The 22,665-nt window shown below is 42.1% G+C and overlaps 1 protein-coding gene across 1 annotated transcript in view; it reads left to right on the top strand.

Moving 5' to 3' along the window:
• Positions 1-5,442: 5,442 nt before the first annotated feature.
• The window catches only part of LOC136876516 (cytochrome P450 6k1), a 102,729-nt gene continuing 85,506 nt past the window's right edge, over positions 5,443-22,665 (top strand). The window contains exon 1 of the mRNA XM_068228458.1: positions 5,443-5,561. The gene's annotated coding sequence lies outside the window, so the exon portion shown is untranslated. The remainder of the gene's footprint in view (positions 5,562-22,665) is intronic.

Here is a 22,665-nt window from a genome sequence, read left to right as displayed (position 1 = left end):
TCAATTTTAGGCCTTCCCCTAAACTACCATTTCACTCAGCGTGGGTAAAATGATTTATAGCCTAGATTGTAGAGGCTCATCCCCCGACTTCACATACCGATTTTCATTAGACCACTAATAACATAAATAGTTGAGAATTCAATTTTAGGCCTTCCCCTAAACTACCATTTCACTCAGCGTGAGTAAAATGATTTATAGCCTAGATTGTAGAGGCTCATCCCCCGACTTCACATACCGATTTTCATTAAATTCTCTTCAACCGTTTTCTCGTGATGCGTTTACATACATACAGACAGACAGACAGACAGACAGACAGACAGACAGACAGACAGACAGACAGACAGACAGACAGACAGACAGACAGACAGACAGACAGACAGACAGACAGACAGACAGACAGACAGACAGACAGACAGACAGACAGACAGACAGACAGACAGACAGACAGACATTACGGAAATGTAAAAAGTGCATTTTCTTGTTACTATGGACATGACCGGTACAGAAATACCATTCTTTTCAAATTCTGAGCAATGTACAGACTAAACTCTTATTTTATATATATATATATAGATTAACACACTTTTTATAGAAATATCTTATCAAAAATATGAACGTATCGCATCTTCCTCGAAATATATATAAATAAAATAAACGTACGGTAAAATAATAAACATAATGCACTGTCTATAGATACATAGCCGGGCTGAGTGGCTCAGACGGCTGAGGCGCTGGCCTTCTGACCCCAACTTGGCAGGTTCGATCCTGGCTCAGTCCGGTAGTATTTGAAGGTGCTCAAATACGTCAGCCTCGTGTCGGTAGATTTCCTGGCACGTAATAGAACTTCTGTGGGACTAAATTCCGGCACCTCGGCGTCTCCGAAAACTGATAAAGTAGTTAGTGGGACGTAAAACAAATAATATTATGATTATAGATACATAATTTCAAGAAAAGAAAAATGGAAATTTATTCAAAACTAATTGTGAAATGGGTATTAAATAACTAAAAAGTTGTGTCAAATACTGAATTTACAACAAGTGTAAGAGATTGGTTCCTCCTCCCTCCCAGAGTTAATAATCAGTTTATGTTCCTGTTTGTCACTTGCTCTAGCCGCTTGGGAATGGAATCCATTAGATGTTGGAAAAAATCTGGTTCATTCTTTAGATTCGCCCAATCTCGGTGGCAGTGCATTAACAGAGCCGCTCTTGTCCTCTCCTGACCTGGAACCCACATGTTTACCATTCGTTCCCAAACATGTTCTATTATATTTAAGTCAGCCGACTTGGGAGGCCAGTCAAGCACGTGAACTTCAGAAAGCTGTTTGAAGAAAGCTTCGGTTACATGTGCAGTGTGAACTGGGCCGTTATCGTACACAAACCTGATAACGGGAACTTCTTCTATGGGGTAAATAGCTCGAACACTAGAAAGAACGGCACCTTCTAAAATGTCCACATATTCACAAGCAGTCATATGTGGAGTGACCTCTATCAGATCTCCTGGACCAGCACCACTTATCCACCCTAATACGCTACATGTGACGTGACCCGACTGATTAGTTACCTCGACAAAGGGCTTTCCATAACGCTGTTTACCTGGATCGAAGCAAAATACCTTTTCATCCAACCAAATTGTAATTTCCTATTCCTGTCGTGGAGTAACACTTTCTTGTAGTGCAAAGCCTACGCGAAGTTCTCTGTGGATAGGAAGAAGTCGCCCCTTTTTCGCAGCTCGGCGATTGTAAATACCTGCCGCATGGAGTCGGTAACTCACGGTAGTCCGGCTTACTGGCAATTTCAATGCGGCAATGGCATTATCGATAGTTGCAAGTGGAGAATTGTCCATAGTTTGAACGATTCTAGCATCCTGTTCGGATGTAGTTCTTTGTTCCTTTTTTTGCTATTGGCTTTACGTCGCACCGACACAGATACGTCTTATGGTGACGACGGGACAGGAAAGGGCTGGGAGTGGGAAGGAAGCGACCATGGCCTTAATTAAGGTACATCCCCAGCATTTGCCTGGTGCGAAAATGGGAAACCACGGAAAACCATCTTCAGGGCTGCCGACTGTGGGGTTTGAACCTACTATCTCCCGAATGCTGGATACTGGCCGCACTTAAGCGACTGCAGCTATCGAGCTCGGTAGTAGTTCTTCCAGGAGCCTTGTTATGTGTCCTATGATCTACCAATCCTTCTTCACCTCGTTCTTGCCAATTTTGTACCCATCTCCAAACTGTCTTAAGACTGCATGGTATTGCTTGAGCTACTGCTTGGGGGACAATGTGAGCCTCCCATATGCAAATAATATGGCCTCGGTTCAACTGTGATAAGATAGGAGCCCATCTTACAATGTATATGCCGAAATGTACGCCGGAATACACACACTCTGTATCGAGCACTACCTGTTCACTCCCTTCCCCTCCTTCTCGGTACTGGAGTGGCCTTCAACACTATCCCTCCACTCTCTCCCCTCCTTTTGAGTACTGGAGTGGAGCAGTGTTGATTGTTTATATCGGGACACCATTAACGTGCGTGCGTGTACTCCATACACAAAAACATTCTTCCTTGTTGATTCCGCCATCGCCTGCCTTGTCCCTTTCTTTATATCTGCCAATTTCTCTTCCAGTGCACCCACTTTCTCTCTCAAACTTTTCACTTCTTCTTCTAAGTCCTCTATCTTATCGTTTTCGCCACCAATTTCTTGTTTTATAAAAATTTTAGGTCCTTCATCTCTCTTATTTGTGTGGATCGGTGTTCCTGCAGCATTCTTTAATCTCTTCTCCCTTACTTGCTTCCTTCACCACTCCCTTTATTTCTTCCAACTCCTCCCACCCAAATGGTCCAGAATTGGGACCTGGGTTCTTCTCAACTCCTCCCACCACCAACAACGTTGGTATCACCGCACACAACATGATTTCTAGCAGCCCTTTCGTGCTGCTATTGTCTGTGTCTCCTTCCACTCCACACTTCCTCCAGCACCACCTTGTTCCTTGCTAACATTCTATTCTTATCCCGTACTGCTGTGCCGTTATTCCCATCACTCAATCCTCGTTTCCACTGACACGTCCGCACTCTCCGCTGTCTCGGTCAGGACTGCCTGAAGAACTACAAGACATACAGACGGACAAGATTGAGGATTTTATTTTATAATATATAGAAATAGGCGTGCGTTCCATCTCATCCACTGCCACTCACCTCCTTACTGCCACTATTGTCCAAAACTATCCCGTCACCGACAAATACTGCAAATAGTTTCACTAGAGGAAGAAAATTGGTTTTTAAATGCGTATACAGTATGCTTACGGAAATCATGCATGCAGAATTGTCACGTTCAACTTTATACCTATACAATTTCTGAAATGCTTTGACGAATATATAAAGCCCAATTCCTTGGCTGAATGGTCAGTGTATTTGCCTTTGGTTCATAGGGCCCCAGCCTATATTCCTGACCGGGGATTTTAGTCGTGTTTGGCTTCTTCCTTTAGCTCGGGGACTTCATTTAATGCACGTCTTGATTTTCATGAACACGCAGCATGCTACCAACCACCATAGAAACAAGCAATAATAGGAAGGCCAACCTGACGTAAAACTGGGCTTAATAAACTCATATTGCCAAGCACAGAAATAATTCGGAAAGGGGGTAGAAAAGAAGAAGATTTAGGCAGATATGTGAAATAAAAACTCGTATCCTCGTCCTGAGCTGGTGCAGCTCTTTTCAGGCACACCCCCAATGGAAGCGAGCTGCATGTACCATTTAACCACATACCAGACCTGCTGTTCTTAAATTTATATCAGTACGGAGAATTGAACCCAGACCTCTGACGACGGTAGGTAATTGCAGTAACAATTACGCAACGGAAGAGTATGAGGAAGATATTAAAAATACGCAATCTGTTATAGAATAGTGTGACTTTAAATTAACGCATTTTATTACAAAAATAGCATTAACTAGCAATATTTACATTATTTACAACATTATATAGCCTACGACTTTTCGTATTTCATTTAATCTTGCGGATGCTGAGTAGTAGAGTGCCCTTAGCCGAGAGCACAAAAGATTTTGAATCTAATTTCATGGGCACTAATTTCATGCCCTGACAAAGAGACAACTTAAAGTTAGCGATGAGATGTGCCAATCCAACCTTGACCTGCAAGAATCACATGTGCATTCCTGTCAGAAAGAAAAGTTACGTTTGCTATATTAATTATGTGGATAATACATAAATAACAGGAAATATCGACAAGATCTTTAAGAATATATTTCACTTTCAGTATTGGCAAGCACAGTGCTAGTACTTTTCTCCACTAGACTTGCCAAGGCAAATCCCGGGACCTTCTCCGAAGGGCATGAAGGAGTAGTTGGGTGTCGGACGCTTAATCTCCTCAGCAAAACGTTCAGGATCGAAGCGTTCTGAATACTGATAATACTCAGGGTCGTATTGGTTACTGCTGACCGAAATGATAACTACATCTCCCTTGTCCAGAGTAAGGTTAGTACCAGGTAGACTGTAAGGATGCAGCACTTTGCGGTCCAGTAAAGGAAGAACAGGATACTTCCGCAGCTTCTCTGAAACAGACAGTGCCGTTGGACCAATGTCAAGTTGCTTTCGATACACCGTACAATAAGAGTATCAGTGAGAAACAGACTTCGGGATTGATGGGCTTAGAAATACTGTTCCACTGTTCCATGATTCATTGACTTAATTTTTGGAAGTGGTTTAAAAGGTATGGAATAAATAAAAATGTAAGTAGGCTACAAGAAATATTGTATTGTCCCCTTCAAATCTGGCTTACAATGAACGTTTTATTGTGAGTGAAACTAAGAGGTTATCATTCCTTTATTAAGGGTGATATATTTCAAGTTCAGTCTTACAAAGTCGTGTTTGCATGCATAGAACCGGTTTTTACCAGCCGGGGGAGAAGTATTGATTTTTCAATCGACCAGTCAGACCATGTGACCTATTTGGAAACTTTCAAGGCCAAGGAAATGTGCAGCGCATGTGGGATATTCTGGAGAATGTAATATCTAGTAATGTAGTAACCTATCAGGTGTAAGAACGACGTCTACTTACGAGACGATACGGTGACACACCCACCTGGTAAACGCTTATATACTCGTGTTTTACGAAGAAACGCTCTCTTATACACTGATATTTGGACGCTGTAATACGCTGATACTTTGATTCTACGATATTCTAACTCTGATACCCTCCGACATTATAGTTTTCTACGAGGAAAACAGATTTTCGAGGGCTAAGTGACGTACTGTTCTTCAATAAATTCAACGTGGTTGTGTGTGGAACACAGACTAAAATTTTTGTTAGTTTCAGCTTTCACCTCACCAAGAGAGAAGAGGACCGCAACGTGTTCACTGAATTTTGCCAGGATGTTTCAACTACCAACTGAAGGAGAAACCTACAAGATCTGGACTTGGCTGTTATAATGATGAATTAAGATGTAGGCAACATCTAACATGGAGAGATAGCGACTGGAGCAGATCACCTTCAACATGTGAACGAGCAGTTCCAGAACATCGGCGGAGATCCACTTCCATCAGACATTTAAGTACTAATTTATAATGTTTTCCTGCCCATCTTTGTAGAAATAACACTTACTTATTCATTAGTGGTAGTATTTCTATTAGATTTGTAAATTTGGATGATTTCCATTCTTCTTTTGCATGGGTTATGGTAATTTTGGTACGTTGTGAGTGTACGAGTTATTGGATTCTATTAGAGTAGTTAAACTGTGTGTGTCTTCTAATGTGACTCTAAATGTCCCAACCAACAGTTTAGTGTACTATTTAAAAATCATTGTCCTCACCAATAAATGATAATTATTTTTGAGAGTATTTTCAAATGTTGAACTCTTGAGTGACATATTTACGGCATATTTAATATGTCGAATTTCGGTGTAAATTTCATCTCACGTATTTCGTTGGATTTCACGCGTGTTAGTATCATCTGATCTATTGTCGAACTCAGATTTATGTGGAAATAATATCCCGCACTAATAATAAATTAATGATAATAAAAATTGTAGCTCGGGTTAAACGAAAGATTAAGCGTCATGAGTTTAAATGTTACTTGTTCTTATTGTGAAATGTTGATATGTGTTCAATTAAGTGGAAAATGAGCCTGGAATACGGCGGAATCCTGACGGACCAATTATTGAATTTATTTGGGAAGTATGTGTTTGGTGAACCATGACTTCAAGAAATGTTAGAGCCCGTGTTAAATGATATGTGTAAGATTTAATGTAATAATAATTTTATCGTGACTCATGAGCCACAGGTTCGAGGTGTTAATGTTTGACCTGTATTATGTGCGTGTTTTTAGTCCACAATTCTTCTACATATTAAACCGCTGATATTTTTATGACCAACGTTGTGAGAATTTTATTATCTCTGAATAAGTGTTCACCCATATTTTATCATATTGCTGTGAGGGTCACGAGTTGATATTTGACCGATACCATCATCTTAAGATTCCATGAGCAGATGGTAATAATAAAGATTTAATATTAAAATTCTAGAATCAGCTTGTAATATATGTAAATAATATTCGTGTGTCATTTGTGTGAATGTGGAGTGAGTGTTGTAGTGATTTCCATTGTTCTGTGATTTATTGAAATGTGGTTCTGACCTGGCCACGTGTTCACCATGTTGGGCCCAGGTTATTGTCAACGTTGTTTAGGATGATTTAATTTATGTGAACCTAAACCTTTAGTGAATTTGATTTAAAATTTACGTTGAGGCAACATTAAGGTACCTGACACAAATGAATAAATGTGTGTTGTTTCATTAGTAAGGCTAAAATTTCCCATATCTGCATAAAGTTTGTAAATTTCATTTTTTAAGGCGCCAGAGAATAAGGATTAACTAATCTCACGTGTTATTTAGTGAAATATTGAAGGAGTTTCGTGGAAATAATAATAATGAGAATGTAACTTAATGATAATAAGGCCGAAATAGACGTGCTTTAATTTAAAATTTTTGGTAATAAATATTTTCGAAGCACAGTTCAATGGAACTCATACTAGATAGAGGATGTAATGTAAATGAAACTTATCCACGAGATGGACGACTTTGTTATAATATTTATGACCGATTTTTGTGAAGTCAAAGACGCCATAATTGATTAATTTATTTAGAGAATGTGAAGTTTTTTAGTATAGATGTTATCACGAAAGCACATGATAATCTATGATAGCCTAGGAAGGTATAGGACCGTTTAAGAACCATGAAAGCTCAGTGATATTTAATTTTCTCTTAACTAGTAAATAATTTCACCATTATTAAGAGGTGGTCCTCACAGCATAAATTTAATTTCTGTATTCAAGCCAGATATTGGCTAATAACAATTTGTTATGCTTTCCAGTTAAAATTCAGCTTCGAAATGGTTGGAGAACGATGGTGTTATATCTCAGGCATCTCACAGAGAAGAATTTTAGTAAAAATCCATCAAAATTTGATTGTAAAAATTTGTTAATTTTGTGTTTAAGTGCTAGTTTATAAATAAATGTCAAACCTGTTGTTTTAAATGTACTTTATGTATTTGTCGCCAATCCTTGTATCTTTCCTGCCTGTCCACGCCTGGGACTTCCGCTCTCCAGCTGAGCATACCGGGAATAAAGGGGGCATGTAAAGAAAATGGCTTTCCCAACTTGTGGGGCAAGATTGGCTTTCCCGTCTTGTATGGCTTATTAGCTTTCCCAGATGTGGAGTTTGACAGCTTGATTTTGAGCTATTTGCCGAACAAAGACTCGATCTTGTAGTGTCCATTGTTTTGACATGAACAAGATGCGGCGACAACCTAATTTTTAAAGGTTGATTTCATGACATTTATTTGCCCATTTTTTGTGGCTAAGGTAGCACATAATTATGTTAAGCTTAGAGTAGGGCTGTGTTGTTGTCTATAAACAAAAGGTTTAGTATCATAATGAGAAACAATTTATGCAGGAATTAGCGAGGAATTGCCACGATAATTAAAGCTGAAATGTATCATTTTAAATTTGTATAATTCATTATGCTTTGTCAACTAGCAGATCTGGTGAGAGGAAGATAAAATAAATTTTCATTCTCTCTTCCTGCTCACAATGTCAATCAATCAATCAATCAATCAATCAATCAATCAATCAATCAATCAATCAATCAATCAATCAATCAATCAATCATGCAACCTTGCAAGGAATGCACCAAACAACAATGAAAACCAAACACAATACTTACCATAAGGGCAGTAGCACCAAATACGAAGCGTGCAGGGCTAAATAGGGAGTGAAAAGGTCAGGATCTTCTGTCTTCTGCGTGTTATCCAATCCAATGAGATTAAAGTTATAATGGGTTATTGTGTCGCTACAGATTGTAAAAGTCACTCATCTAAAGAGACTGGATTATTTAGTTTCCCGAAAGATAAGAATAGGTGGAGAAAATGAGTGCAGAATTGCAGACGTCCTAAATGGCAGAAAATGGAACATTCACAGCTGTGTGAGGTTAGTATAAATTTTGTTAGTGAAAAATGAAGTTGTAATCACCAAGTTTATTATCTTTGGTTTTGTAAAAAGCTTGTCTATCAGTATTTTATTCTGACCACATCTTGATTATAATATTATCCTGCAGCATCTTTGACATAGTAGGTAAAGGTTTCAATGGCAAAGAAGTTAATTCAGAACGGATGTTACTCAACGATGCACGGCGTTCAGACTCGTTGTCCAATGGGGCAGAGATAGTTTGAGCAGCGATGGTTTTCCTATTTACTTCTCCCTTAGCAGGTTCTTCCTCGCTACCTACATTCACTATGGTGGGCTGATCAGATTTGGGAGGAACTTCCCCAGTTAACAATTGAGTGACCTTACTAGATAATTCGGAAATATTTTCCAGGAGCGTACTAGCGTCCTTCCTCTGAACGTCATTCAGTTTTAGAGACAACAGATCGTTAACCCTATTCGAAAAATGATATAGCCTGCCTTGCACACGCTTAATTTGATTAGGAGACGGATCATTTTCATCAAAAAAACTAACTACCGAAGCTAGCCCAGTAATATTCTCGACGATCGTGGAAAGAGAGTCATCAATTTCTTTCTCTCCCAGATTGGGGATGGAAATGGGCAAATCAAGGGACTCTCTAAGCTTGTTAGTGTCTACTGCAACCGTGCCTCCAGATTGCACATTTCTGATATTTAATTCATAGATCAACTCCTCTTTGCGCAAATAATTAAGATGGAGAACATCGCGAGGGCCGGGCATGATGACAGAACAATTTTGAAAAAGTCAAAAAAATTCCAGCAACTGGGAAAATAGTTAGAGTTCGGAACAAACAATGTTTAGCCGTCAAAAGGGGCTAAATTGAGACCCATTCAACCACGCTCTGCTACCACTTGTTACCGTGTTTAAGCGGTAGGTAGAGGTGAAAGAAGGTGCGGGTATGAATGGATCTCAAGCTACGAAATTATAGTGCATGTAAACTAAATTTAAAATTTAATAAGGTTATATTTTCCTTTCAAAATAAATAAGTAACAAGCATGGCAGGTACAGAGTAGCAAGTCAAATAAGGTAGTTACAATATTTACAGGATTTGGGCTTCGCGCCCCGAATTCACAATGTTTGGGCAATCAGCCCAGTTTTACCCCAAACACAAGTTTTAACAGAGGGGCAGAAAACCCCATTCATACCTAGGAGCCCTAGCTCCAAATTACACTGAAAAGCCTCCTCGAGGCATACCATACTCAAAAGAGCCACACGCTCTCAAATTTAAGCCTCTCCCAGGCCACACCAAACTCCACCTTCAAGCTGTCCTCAACGGACATAAACACAGGGGTAAAATACCCAATCTACTGAGGTCTATTAAATGAAAAGCAGGTTAATTAAATGACCTCTAAAATAACAATTTGAGAGGAGGCGAACTTGCACTCCTAATACACTTTGATTAAGACCTACTTGGCGCTAGGCCGTTAATACAAGGGCTGATCCCATACTAAAGAGGTGACTTAAGAAGAGAACGATTGGTTTTACATTAACGAAGAATAGGTTGAGAAAAGTAAGTTCACCTCAAAACAATATGAGTGGGAGCTCGAGAGGGTTAGCACTCTCTATCCCAGAATGTAGCTTTACAAGAGAATAGATGAAAAGAGTAGTTACATTTTAGGAAAAGGTTACATAGTGGAACGCTTCGAACCCGCCCCGAAAGTTAAACTGCTGAGCTAGCAAAGAAAGAATTTATTAATCGGCCATTACCTTATTGCTGACCGCTGCCGAGGAAAGAGGCGCTTCCCGCCTCCTGCTATGTACTTTATACACTGAAAGATGGAACAGAAGTGGCCCGGAGACCCAAAAATCAGCAGTTTATATCCTCTCGCGGAAGGTTCTAGGTGTTAGGGGAAAGAAAACACCCTCCCACAAACTTTTTATTGGCTAGGGTACAGAAACATATTCAAGTTGGGGGAAGATACCTATGATTGGTTAGAAATTAATAACAGAAATTCGAGATTGGTCAAATGCAAAACAAGGGGAAAGAGAGGGGTATACAGCCAACTTAAACAATAACAGAAAGAAATTTAACAAAGAACAAACTTTTGAAAGAAAAATTTCTCCAAAGAACAGTTATTTTTCTTCCCACTAGGGTGTACTATTGTAGTTTTTCAGTGGTGTCCTCTAGAAGAGAAAGTTCACACTTCTTACTTCAAGCAAAACAAAACCACATCAAAAATGACACAGTTCTAAAACTCCGAAATTTACAGGTAGTGACATCTTCTGTGAAAGTAGAAAATTAATACCATCAATAAAGTTCAGACTTCCTCCAGCAGAGGAGTTTCAACTGGCGCAAATTTTAAATTAGCGGAGTGGAGGTGTACCGCCCGGTACAGACCTCCCCCCCCAAAAGTTCCTCCAGGGGTGACACATGAAGTCAGTTTGAAACAAGTTCCAAGTTATGATGTGAATATGAAGATAGATTGCAGAAGCATTTATGAGATTTTCTTAATTTGGTTTGTTTCAGTTTCAAAATTTGTTGTTGCAGGTGAAGTAAAGTCTTTCTGTTTGTAGTAGTTGAATTCTGAAGATAAACTTTTAATACTTAAAAGTGAAGAAAAATTTTGCAATGTCCACCCAATATTGCTGTTGAATTCCCATGAAACTGTATTAAGGTTGAACAGGAATGTCTATGTAGTTGATGTAGGCTAAGTTGGATGGCCAGACCGGCCGTTACAGCTTGCGTCCAAAGGAAGCCGCTCGGACCCCTCAAGTACCCTGAGATACCGCTCGCCCGCACTATGAGGGGAGCAGAGGTGTTGAAGCACGCCGCGCCCGCGGTGAACATATACAGGCTGCGGGCAAGTAGCAGGTCGTGCGCCGCACATCAGCCTTGGCCGGGAGGAGAGCTCCGGCTCGCCGTGCACATGTCGTCCTCGCTGGGGCCGAGGGGGCCCGTCCTCGAACCCAGTCGCGGCACAGCGCCGCGCGGCTGCGGGGGCACTGAAACATTAAAACTAGGCGGCAGAATTGTGTTGGACCATCATGTTTCTTTGAGGGCACAGGCTTGTAGAGAGGTTGAGGGGCCAGCGGCGTGCAGATATCCATGGCATTTCATCTAAGCCAGCCACTGTGTGTATTGGAGCAGGAGACGGGAGCGTGGTAATGGCCGTGGCAAGGACAGGATGGCAGTTTAACAAATCGGGGGGGTTTCACAGAAATGCTTACATATAAAATAAAATAGAAGGAGCAGAATGCCTTAAGAGTGGAACTCAAAAAAAAATATAACCTTCATATTCCTATCAAATTATATGAAGCAAGTTGACACAAAATTTACACCGGTTTCACCTGGGACAGGTGAACCCTAAGTATCCTCTCGGTGGCTGGATTGCTTACTAACAATGTAACCGGCGTAAGGAAATCGAGAATGACACACGGCCCATGGAATCTGGGGGCAAGCTTGCCCGCGGGAACAAAATTCTTGACCATAACCTGGTCACCTACCTTCAAAGGGGTGGGTCTCCGTCCACGATCATACCTTTCCCTAACCTTTTCATGAGATACCTTAAGATTGGCTTTAGCCTTCTTCCAAAGATCTTTAATATTATCCGGATCTATTGTCTCGGGTAGAATGTCACTCAGAGACCAAAGGGTAGAGAGCGGCGTGTTGGGAACAAACTTGAACATCAAGGAAGCTGGAGTGAACTTATGAGATTCATGAACCGCCGAATTCAAGGCAAAAGCTAACCAATGCAGGGACGTGTCCCACCTGGAATGATCTTCATGATGATAGGCGATAAGTGCGGACCTGAGATTACGATTAACCCGTTCAGCCAGAGATGGTTGAGGGTAATAAGCAGAAGTAGTTACATGAGAGATGGATAAGTCAAAACAGAATTTACGAAATAAGTTAGATGTAAAAGCCTTAGCATTATCAGATACAATATATTGGCACGGACCAAAAGAAGCAAAAATAGAATTTAAGCAAGTAATGGTAGACTGAGCGGTAGCCAGCTTAGTCGGAAATAACCAAGAAAATCTGGTAAAACCATCTACACACACAAAGATGAACTTGTTGGCATTTCCCTTCGACTGGGGGAAGGGTCCTACATAATCAATATACAGGCGTTCCATGGGGCGCGACGCTTGCTGAGAAGACAAGAGGCCTACCTTGGTGGACATGGTCGGTTTACTGAGCAAACAGGATTTGCAAGCCTTTACTAGTTCACGGATTTCACCGTCCATACCTTTCCAGATGAACATATCACAAATCTTTTCACGAGTTTTAAAGATACCAAGATGCCCTCCTAATGGGGTCTCATGATAATACTTGAAGATCATAGGTACAAGAACCGCTGGAACAACAACTTTCATCATCTTATCATGCCTCGAAGGGCAACATAGAACCCCATTCCTCAGAACATAAGGGACAACATGTTCCCCAGAAGAAAGGGTTTCCATTATCGGAGCCAGCGTCGGATCTTCACGTTGGTATTTCTCGATATCCCTAAAAAGCATGGGAGCATTTGTTAGGATGGCATTAACCTCAAATAGTATGGACTCGGAAGGTGATGAACTGTCGACCGGTTCGTGGGTCTCGACGTCGTTAGAAAACATACGGCTGAGTCCATCAGCAACAACATTTTCGGTACCTCTGATATGTCTAACATCAAATTGGAAGGCAGAAATACGGATGGCCCAACGGGCTATACGACCAGTACGACGCGGCCTACCTAAGACCCAGCTTAAAGCTTGATTATCTGTCTCCAGGTCGAATTTGACGTGTTCCAGATAGAGACGGAACTTTTCTAAGGCGAATAAGACTGCCAAACCTTCGAGCTCATAGATGGAATACTTGGCTTCTTGAGCCGATAGAGTCCTAGATGCGTAGGCGATGGGTCGCCTCCCTAGTTCAGTCTCTTGAAGAAGGACTGCCGCTACTGCTGACGACGACGCATCGGTTTGGACGATGAATTTCTTCGAGAAATCAGGCATAGCAAGTACAGGAGCATTACAGAGAGCTAATTTAAGATCTTCAAAAGCGGCTTGTTGAGAAGGTCCCCACTCGAATTTGATGCCTTTCCTACGAAGAAGGTTTAAGGGCGCCGCTCTATTAGCGAAGTTAGGAATAAACTTCCTGAAGAAATTCACCATACCAATGAACCTGGCGATACCTTTAATGTCCTTGGGAGGTTTAAAATCACGGATGGCCTGTGTTCTAGAATGATCGACTGCTACACCATCGGGTGACACAATATGCCCTAGGAATGACATAGAGGGCTTAGCAAAGGCAACCTTGGACAACTTAACAGTTAACCCAGCCTTACGAAGGCGATCGAGAACTTCTCGCAGATGATCTAGATGTTCTTCAAAAGTCTTTGAAAATACGACGACATCATCCAAGTAGTGATATAAGTACTCGAATTTGATGTCGGAGAAGACCCTATCTAGTAGCCTAGTGAGCACAGCTGCCCCCGTGGGGAGCCCGAAAGGTACGCGGTTGTATTCATATAAATTCCAGTCCGTAGCAAACGCTGTAAGGTGTTTAGACTCTTCGGCAAGGGGAATTTGATTATAGGCCTGATTCAAGTCCAAGATGGTGAAGAACTGGCCTTACGAAACCATGAAAAACAAGAATGAAGGTCAGGAAGGGGCACAGATTGCAACACCACCTTCCGATTGAGCGCCCTGTAATCAATGACAGGCCTGAAGCCTCCTTGGGGTTTCGGGACTAGAAAAATAGGCGATGAATACGCCGACTTAGAGGGCCTAATAATACCATCCTTCAACATCTGATCGATAATTTCTTTCAGAGCCTTCATTTTAGGTGGAGATAGCCTATAAGGTGGAAAACGGACAGGAATCGAATCCGTGACCTCAATTTTGTATTCAATAAGGTCAGTAACACCAAGAGTATCAGAGAACACCTCGGGAAACGACTGACACAGTTTGCGAATACTATCAGCCTGCTCCTCAGGTAGATGTCTAAGGTCTAACAACATCTCATCCTGGGTAGGCGAAATAGAAGAACATGATGCCGAATTACACTTTAATAGAGGGATATTACATTTAGCGGCAAATTTGAAAGTGCAAGACCTACTCTGAAGATCGAGCACAAGACCAGTGTGAGAAATAAAGTCAGCTCCCAATATAATGGGGCAAGACAGGTGCTTGGCCACAAACAGTTTGATTTTCCATGTAAATTTAAAAATACGAATTTTGACATATAAGGAACCGAGAATTTCTAATGGAGAGGAATTAGCCGAAACGTATTGGATCGCCGACAAACAATAGTTAGGAAGCTTACAAACAGATTTCAATTTTGAATACCAATCAGCCGAAATAATAGAACAAACACTACCTGAATCTAAGAGAGCTGTTATAGGCTCGTTATTTAACTCAATTTTGAGAAAGGGGACCGGTGCGGGGGAATCCGCCGCAATCCTAAGACACTCTTTGGGACCTTCAAAAGATGAATTTGAAAATTGCTCGTTTCCTGAATTTACAACCTGTTTACCAGGGGCTGAGTCTCGGGAAGATGGATTAGTCGACTCAGCCGAAGCCACTAGTCACTTGTTATTATTGGCATAGGTGGAACTTGCACCAGAAGTTGAGCAGGAGGGGGTGCTATTCGAATTGGGACAATTCTTGGCAATATGTGAGAAAGCCCCACATTTAAAACAGCCTTGTGATGACCCGGCTCCATTCCTTGTCCCACTTGACTTGATCAGTAGACACTTGTTGCGCAGATGGTCAGGCGACCCGCAAGCATAACATTTACGGGGATTGACTGGTCGGCGAGGTGGAGGCCGAATGTTACTAAAGGAAAGCGGGGGTTCTTTCGCGACACGCAAAGAATCGGCGTATCTAACTCCTTCCGCTGAGACGGCCAATGCTTCAAGTTCAGAAAAAGTTTGCGGGCACGCCGCGAAACACAAATATGACCTATAGGGTGGTGAAATCCCTTCCACAATAGCTTGTACAATCTGATCCTCAGGGAAATGAAGAGCAAACACCCTAGTATAAAACTTAATATCTTGGATGAAGTCTGCCAAGTTTTCATCCAAGCGCTGTACCCGATAATAGTACTTCTGAATAAGGGAGGACCTGGCCCTAGCCGGGATGAAGTTAGCTAGCAAGTGGGCATGGAAATCCTCAATAGATGATTGCTCGGCAATGGCTCTTACTATTTTATCAGAGAGAATACCAATAGCATAGGGATAGATAATTTGCAAGATTTGACATGGAGAAAGAGAAAAAACAAGGGCATGATCCTGAAATTCCACTAGAAATCTTAAAAATGAAATTACGTCACTGGTGGTATTAACGGAAAACTTAGATATACCTCTGAGCAACATTGCCAATGGATGAGGCAAGCTACTAAACCCGGGTGACATAGTAGGTAAAGGTTTCAATGGCAAAGAAGTTAATTCAGAACGGATGTTACTCAACGATGCACGGCGTTCAGACTCGTTGTCCAATGGGGCAGAGATAGTTTGAGCAGCGATGGTTTTCCTATTTACTTCTCCCTTAGCAGGTTCTTCCTCGCTACCTACATTCACTATGGTGGGCTGATCAGATTTGGGAGGAACTTCCCCAGTTAACAATTGAGTGACCTTACTAGATAATTCGGAAATATTTTCCAGGAGCGTACTAGCGTCCTTCCTCTGAACGTCATTCAGTTTTAGAGACAACAGATCGTTAACCCTATTCGAAAAATGATATAGCCTGCCTTGCACACGCTTAATTTGATTAGGAGACGGATCATTTTCATCAAAAAAACTAACTACCGAAGCTAGCCCAGTAATATTCTCGACGATCGTGGAAAGAGAGTCATCAATTTCTTTCTCTCCCAGATTGGGGATGGAAATGGGCAAATCAAGGGACTCTCTAAGCTTGTTAGTGTCTACTGCAACCGTGCCTCCAGATTGCACATTTCTGATATTTAATTCATAGATCAACTCCTCTTTGCGCAAATAATTAAGATGGAGAACATCGCGAGGGCCGGGCATGATGACAGAACAATTTTGAAAAAGTCAAAAAAATTCCAGCAACTGGGAAAATAGTTAGAGTTCGGAACAAACAATGTTTAGCCGTCAAAAGGGGCTAAATTGAGACCCATTCAACCACGCTCTGCTACCACTTGTTACCGTGTTTAAGCGGTAGGTAGAGGTGAAAGAAGGTGCGGGTATGAATGGATCTCAAGCTACGAAATTATAGTGCATGTAAACTAAATTTAAAATTTAATAAGGTTATATTTTCCTTTCAAAATAAATAAGTAACAAGCATGGCAGGTACAGAGTAGCAAGTCAAATAAGGTAGTTACAATATTTACAGGATTTGGGCTTCGCGCCCCGAATTCACAATGTTTGGGCAATCAGCCCAGTTTTACCCCAAACACAAGTTTTAACAGAGGGGCAGAAAACCCCATTCATACCTAGGAGCCCTAGCTCCAAATTACACTGAAAAGCCTCCTCGAGGCATACCATACTCAAAAGAGCCACACGCTCTCAAATTTAAGCCTCTCCCAGGCCACACCAAACTCCACCTTCAAGCTGTCCTCAACGGACATAAACACAGGGGTAAAATACCCAATCTACTGAGGTCTATTAAATGAAAAGCAGGTTAATTAAATGACCTCTAAAATAACAATTTGAGAGGAGGCGAACTTGCACTCCTAATACACTTTGATTAAGACCTACTTGGCGCTAGGCCGTTAATACAAGGGCTGATCCCATACTAAAGAGGTGACTTAAGAAGAGAACGATTGGTTTTACATTAACGAAGAATAGGTTGAGAAAAGTAAGTTCACCTCAAAACAATATGAGTGGGAGCTCGAGAGGGTTAGCACTCTCTATCCCAGAATGTAGCTTTACAAGAGAATAGATGAAAAGAGTAGTTACATTTTAGGAAAAGGTTACATAGTGGAACGCTTCGAACCCGCCCCGAAAGTTAAACTGCTGAGCTAGCAAAGAAAGAATTTATTAATCGGCCATTACCTTATTGCTGACCGCTGCCGAGGAAAGAGGCGCTTCCCGCCTCCTGCTATGTACTTTATACACTGAAAGATGGAACAGAAGTGGCCCGGAGACCCAAAAATCAGCAGTTTATATCCTCTCGCGGAAGGTTCTAGGTGTTAGGGGAAAGAAAACACCCTCCCACAAACTTTTTATTGGCTAGGGTACAGAAACATATTCAAGTTGGGGGAAGATACCTATGATTGGTTAGAAATTAATAACAGAAATTCGAGATTGGTCAAATGCAAAACAAGGGGAAAGAGAGGGGTATACAGCCAACTTAAACAATAACAGAAAGAAATTTAACAAAGAACAAACTTTTGAAAGAAAAATTTCTCCAAAGAACAGTTATTTTTCTTCCCACTAGGGTGTACTATTGTAGTTTTTCAGTGGTGTCCTCTAGAAGAGAAAGTTCACACTTCTTACTTCAAGCAAAACAAAACCACATCAAAAATGACACAGTTCTAAAACTCCGAAATTTACAGGTAGTGACATCTTCTGTGAAAGTAGAAAATTAATACCATCAATAAAGTTCAGACTTCCTCCAGCAGAGGAGTTTCAACTGGCGCAAATTTTAAATTAGCGGAGTGGAGGTGTACCGCCCGGTACAGACCTCCCCCCCCAAAAGTTCCTCCAGGGGTGACACATGAAGTCAGTTTGAAACAAGTTCCAAGTTATGATGTGAATATGAAGATAGATTGCAGAAGCATTTATGAGATTTTCTTAATTTGGTTTGTTTCAGTTTCAAAATTTGTTGTTGCAGGTGAAGTAAAGTCTTTCTGTTTGTAGTAGTTGAATTCTGAAGATAAACTTTTAATACTTAAAAGTGAAGAAAAATTTTGCAATGTCCACCCAATATTGCTGTTGAATTCCCATGAAACTGTATTAAGGTTGAACAGGAATGTCTATGTAGTTGATGTAGGCTAAGTTGGATGGCCAGACCGGCCGTTACAGCTTGCGTCCAAAGGAAGCCGCTCGGACCCCTCAAGTACCCTGAGATACCGCTCGCCCGCACTATGAGGGGAGCAGAGGTGTTGAAGCACGCCGCGCCCGCGGTGAACATATACAGGCTGCGGGCAAGTAGCAGGTCGTGCGCCGCACATCAGCCTTGGCCGGGAGGAGAGCTCCGGCTCGCCGTGCACATGTCGTCCTCGCTGGGGCCGAGGGGGCCCGTCCTCGAACCCAGTCGCGGCACAGCGCCGCGCGGCTGCGGGGGCACTGAAACATTAAAACTAGGCGGCAGAATTGTGTTGGACCATCATGTTTCTTTGAGGGCACAGGCTTGTAGAGAGGTTGAGGGGCCAGCGGCGTGCAGATATCCATGGCATTTCATCTAAGCCAGCCACTGTGTGTATTGGAGCAGGAGACGGGAGCGTGGTAATGGCCGTGGCAAGGACAGGATGGCAGTTTAACAAATCGGGGGGGTTTCACAGAAATGCTTACATATAAAATAAAATAGAAGGAGCAGAATGCCTTAAGAGTGGAACTCAAAAAAAAATATAACCTTCATATTCCTATCAAATTATATGAAGCAAGTTGACACAAAATTTACACCGGTTTCACCTGGGACAGGTGAACCCTAAGTATCCTCTCGGTGGCTGGATTGCTTACTAACAATGTAACCGGCGTAAGGAAATCGAGAATGACACACGGCCCATGGAATCTGGGGGCAAGCTTGCCCGCGGGAACAAAATTCTTGACCATAACCTGGTCACCTACCTTCAAAGGGGTGGGTCTCCGTCCACGATCATACCTTTCCCTAACCTTTTCATGAGATACCTTAAGATTGGCTTTAGCCTTCTTCCAAAGATCTTTAATATTATCCGGATCTATTGTCTCGGGTAGAATGTCACTCAGAGACCAAAGGGTAGAGAGCGGCGTGTTGGGAACAAACTTGAACATCAAGGAAGCTGGAGTGAACTTATGAGATTCATGAACCGCCGAATTCAAGGCAAAAGCTAACCAATGCAGGGACGTGTCCCACCTGGAATGATCTTCATGATGATAGGCAATAAGTGCGGACCTGAGATTATGATTAACCCGTTCAGCCAGAGATGGTTGAGGGTAATAAGCAGAAGTAGTGACATGAGAGATGGATAAGTCAAAACAGAATTTACGAAATAAGTTAGATGTAAAAGCCTTAGCATTATCAGATACAATATATTGGCACGGACCAAAAGAAGCAAAAATAGAATTTAAGCAAGTAATGGTAGACTGTGCGGTAGCCAGCTTAGTCGGAAATAACCAAGAAAATCTGGTAAAACCATCTACACACACAAAGATGAACTTGTTGGCATTTCCCTTCGACTGGGGGAAGGGTCCTACATAATCAATATACAGGCGTTCCATGGGGCGCGACGCTTGCTGAGAAGACAAGAGGCCTACCTTGGTGGACATGGTCGGTTTACTGAGCAAACAGGATTTGCAAGCCTTTACTAGTTCACGGATTTCACCGTCCATACCTTTCCAGATGAACATATCACGAATCTTTTCACGAGTTTTAAAGATACCAAGATGCCCTCCTAATGGGGTCTCATGATAATACTTGAAGATCATAGGTACAAGAACCGCTGGAACAACAACTTTCATCATCTTATCATGCCTCGAAGGGCAACATAGAACCCCATTCCTCAGAACATAAGGGACAACATGTTCCCCAGAAGAAAGGGTTTCCATTATCGGAGCCAGCGTCGGATCTTCACGTTGGTATTTCTCGATATCCCTAAAAAGCATGGGAGCATTTGTTAGGATGGCATTAACCTCAAATAGTATGGACTCGGAAGGTGATGAACTGTCGACCGGTTCGTGGGTCTCGACGTCGTTAGAAAACATACGGCTGAGTCCATCAGCAACAACATTTTCGGTACCTCTGATATGTCTAACATCAAATTGGAAGGCAGAAATACGGATGGCCCAACGGGCTATACGACCAGTACGACGCGGCCTACCTAAGACCCAGCTTAAAGCTTGATTATCTGTCTCCAGGTCGAATTTGACGTGTTCCAGATAGAGACGGAACTTTTCTAAGGCGAATAAGACTGCCAAACCTTCGAGCTCATAGATGGAATACTTGGCTTCTTGAGCCGATAGAGTCCTAGATGCGTAGGCGATGGGTCGCCTCCCTAGTTCAGTCTCTTGAAGAAGGACTGCCGCTACTGCTGACGACGACGCATCGGTTTGGACGATGAATTTCTTCGAGAAATCAGGCATAGCAAGTACAGGAGCATTACAGAGAGCTAATTTAAGATCTTCAAAAGCGGCTTGTTGAGAAGGTCCCCACTCGAATTTGATGCCTTTCCTACGAAGAAGGTTTAAGGGCGCCGCTCTATTAGCGAAGTTAGGAATAAACTTCCTGAAGAAATTCACCATACCAATGAACCTGGCGATACCTTTAATGTCCTTGGGAGGTTTAAAATCACGGATGGCCTGTGTTCTAGAATGATCGACTGCTACACCATCGGGTGACACAATATGCCCTAGGAATGACATAGAGGGCTTAGCAAAGGCAACCTTGGACAACTTAACAGTTAACCCAGCCTTACGAAGGCGATCGAGAACTTCTCGCAGATGATCTAGATGTTCTTCAAAAGTCTTTGAAAATACGACGACATCATCCAAGTAGTGATATAAGTACTCGAATTTGATGTCGGAGAAGACCCTATCTAGTAGCCTAGTGAGCACAGCTGCCCCCGTGGGGAGCCCGAAAGGTACGCGGTTGTATTCATATAAATTCCAGTCCGTAGCAAACGTTGTAAGGTGTTTAGACTCTTCGGCAAGGGGAATTTGATTATAGGCCTGATTCAAGTCCAAGATGGTAAAGAACTTGGCCTTACGAAACCATGAAAAACAAGAATGAAGGTCAGGAAGGGGCACAGATTGCAACACCACCTTCCGATTGAGCGCCCTGTAATCAATGACAGGCCTGAAGCCTCCTTGGGGTATCGGGACTAGAAAAATAGGCGATGAATACGCCGACTTAGAGGGCCTAATAATACCATCCTTCAACATCTGATCGATAATTTCTTTCAGAGCCTTCATTTTAGGTGGAGATAGCCTATAAGGTGGAAAACGGACAGGAATCGAATCCGTGACCTCAATTTTGTATTCAATAAGGTCAGTAACACCAAGAGTATCAGAGAACACCTCGGGAAACGACTGACACAGTTTGCGAATACTATCAGCCTGCTCCTCAGGTAGATGTCTAAGGTCTAACAACATCTCATCCTGGGTAGGCGAAATAGAAGAACATGATGCCGAATTACACTTTAATAGAGGGATATTACAATTAGCGGCAAATTTGAAAGTGCAAGACCTACTCTGAAGATCGAGCACAGGACCAGTGTGAGAAATAAAGTCAGCTCCCAATATAATGGGGCAAGACAGGTGCTTGGCCACAAACAGTTTGATTTTCCATGTAAATTTAAAAATACGAATTTTGACATATAAGGAACCGAGAATTTCTAATGGAGAGGAGTTTCAACTGGCGCAAATTTTAAATTAGCGGAGTGGAGGTGTACCGCCCGGTACAATTATTATTATTATTATTATTATTATTATTATTATTATTATTATCTGTCATAATTATTTTCAGGTTGGTCTAGCTATTTGACTTTCTACCCGAGTGTCCCTGCTTCGAATTCTGGCATGATGACGGAAATGATATCAGGTTTTAAACTCCAAGGTGAGATCAACATTGATCTGGGGTGTTCCTCACGCATGCATGAGGAAATGACGTTGAAATGTAAATTTATACCGAACTCGATACCTGCAGTCGCTTAAGTGTGGGCCGTATCCAGTATTCGGGAGATAGTAGGTTCAAACCCCACTGTCGGAAGTCCTGAAGATGCTTTTCCGTGGTTTCCCATTTTCACACCAGGCAAATGCTGGGGCTGTACCTTAATTAAGGCCACGGCTGCATCCTTCCCATGTGTAGTCCTTTCCTGTCCTTTCGTCGCCATAAGACCTATCTGTGTCGGTGCGACGTAAAGCAACTTGCAAAAAGTAATAATAATAATAATTTCGTGTGGCTATTTCTAGCCGAGTGCAGCCCTTGTAAGGCAGACCCTCCGATGAGGGTGGGCGGCATCTGCCATGTGTAGGTAACTGCGTGTTATTGTTGTGGGGGATAGTGTTATGTGTGGTGTGTGAGTTGCAGGGATGTTGGGGACAGCGCAAACACCCAGCC

Source organism: Anabrus simplex, chromosome 6 (assembly GCF_040414725.1).
Source record: "Anabrus simplex isolate iqAnaSimp1 chromosome 6, ASM4041472v1, whole genome shotgun sequence".
NCBI classification, from domain to species: Eukaryota; Metazoa; Arthropoda; class Insecta; order Orthoptera; family Tettigoniidae; genus Anabrus; species Anabrus simplex.
This window is presented reverse-complemented; position numbering and strand designations above follow the sequence as displayed.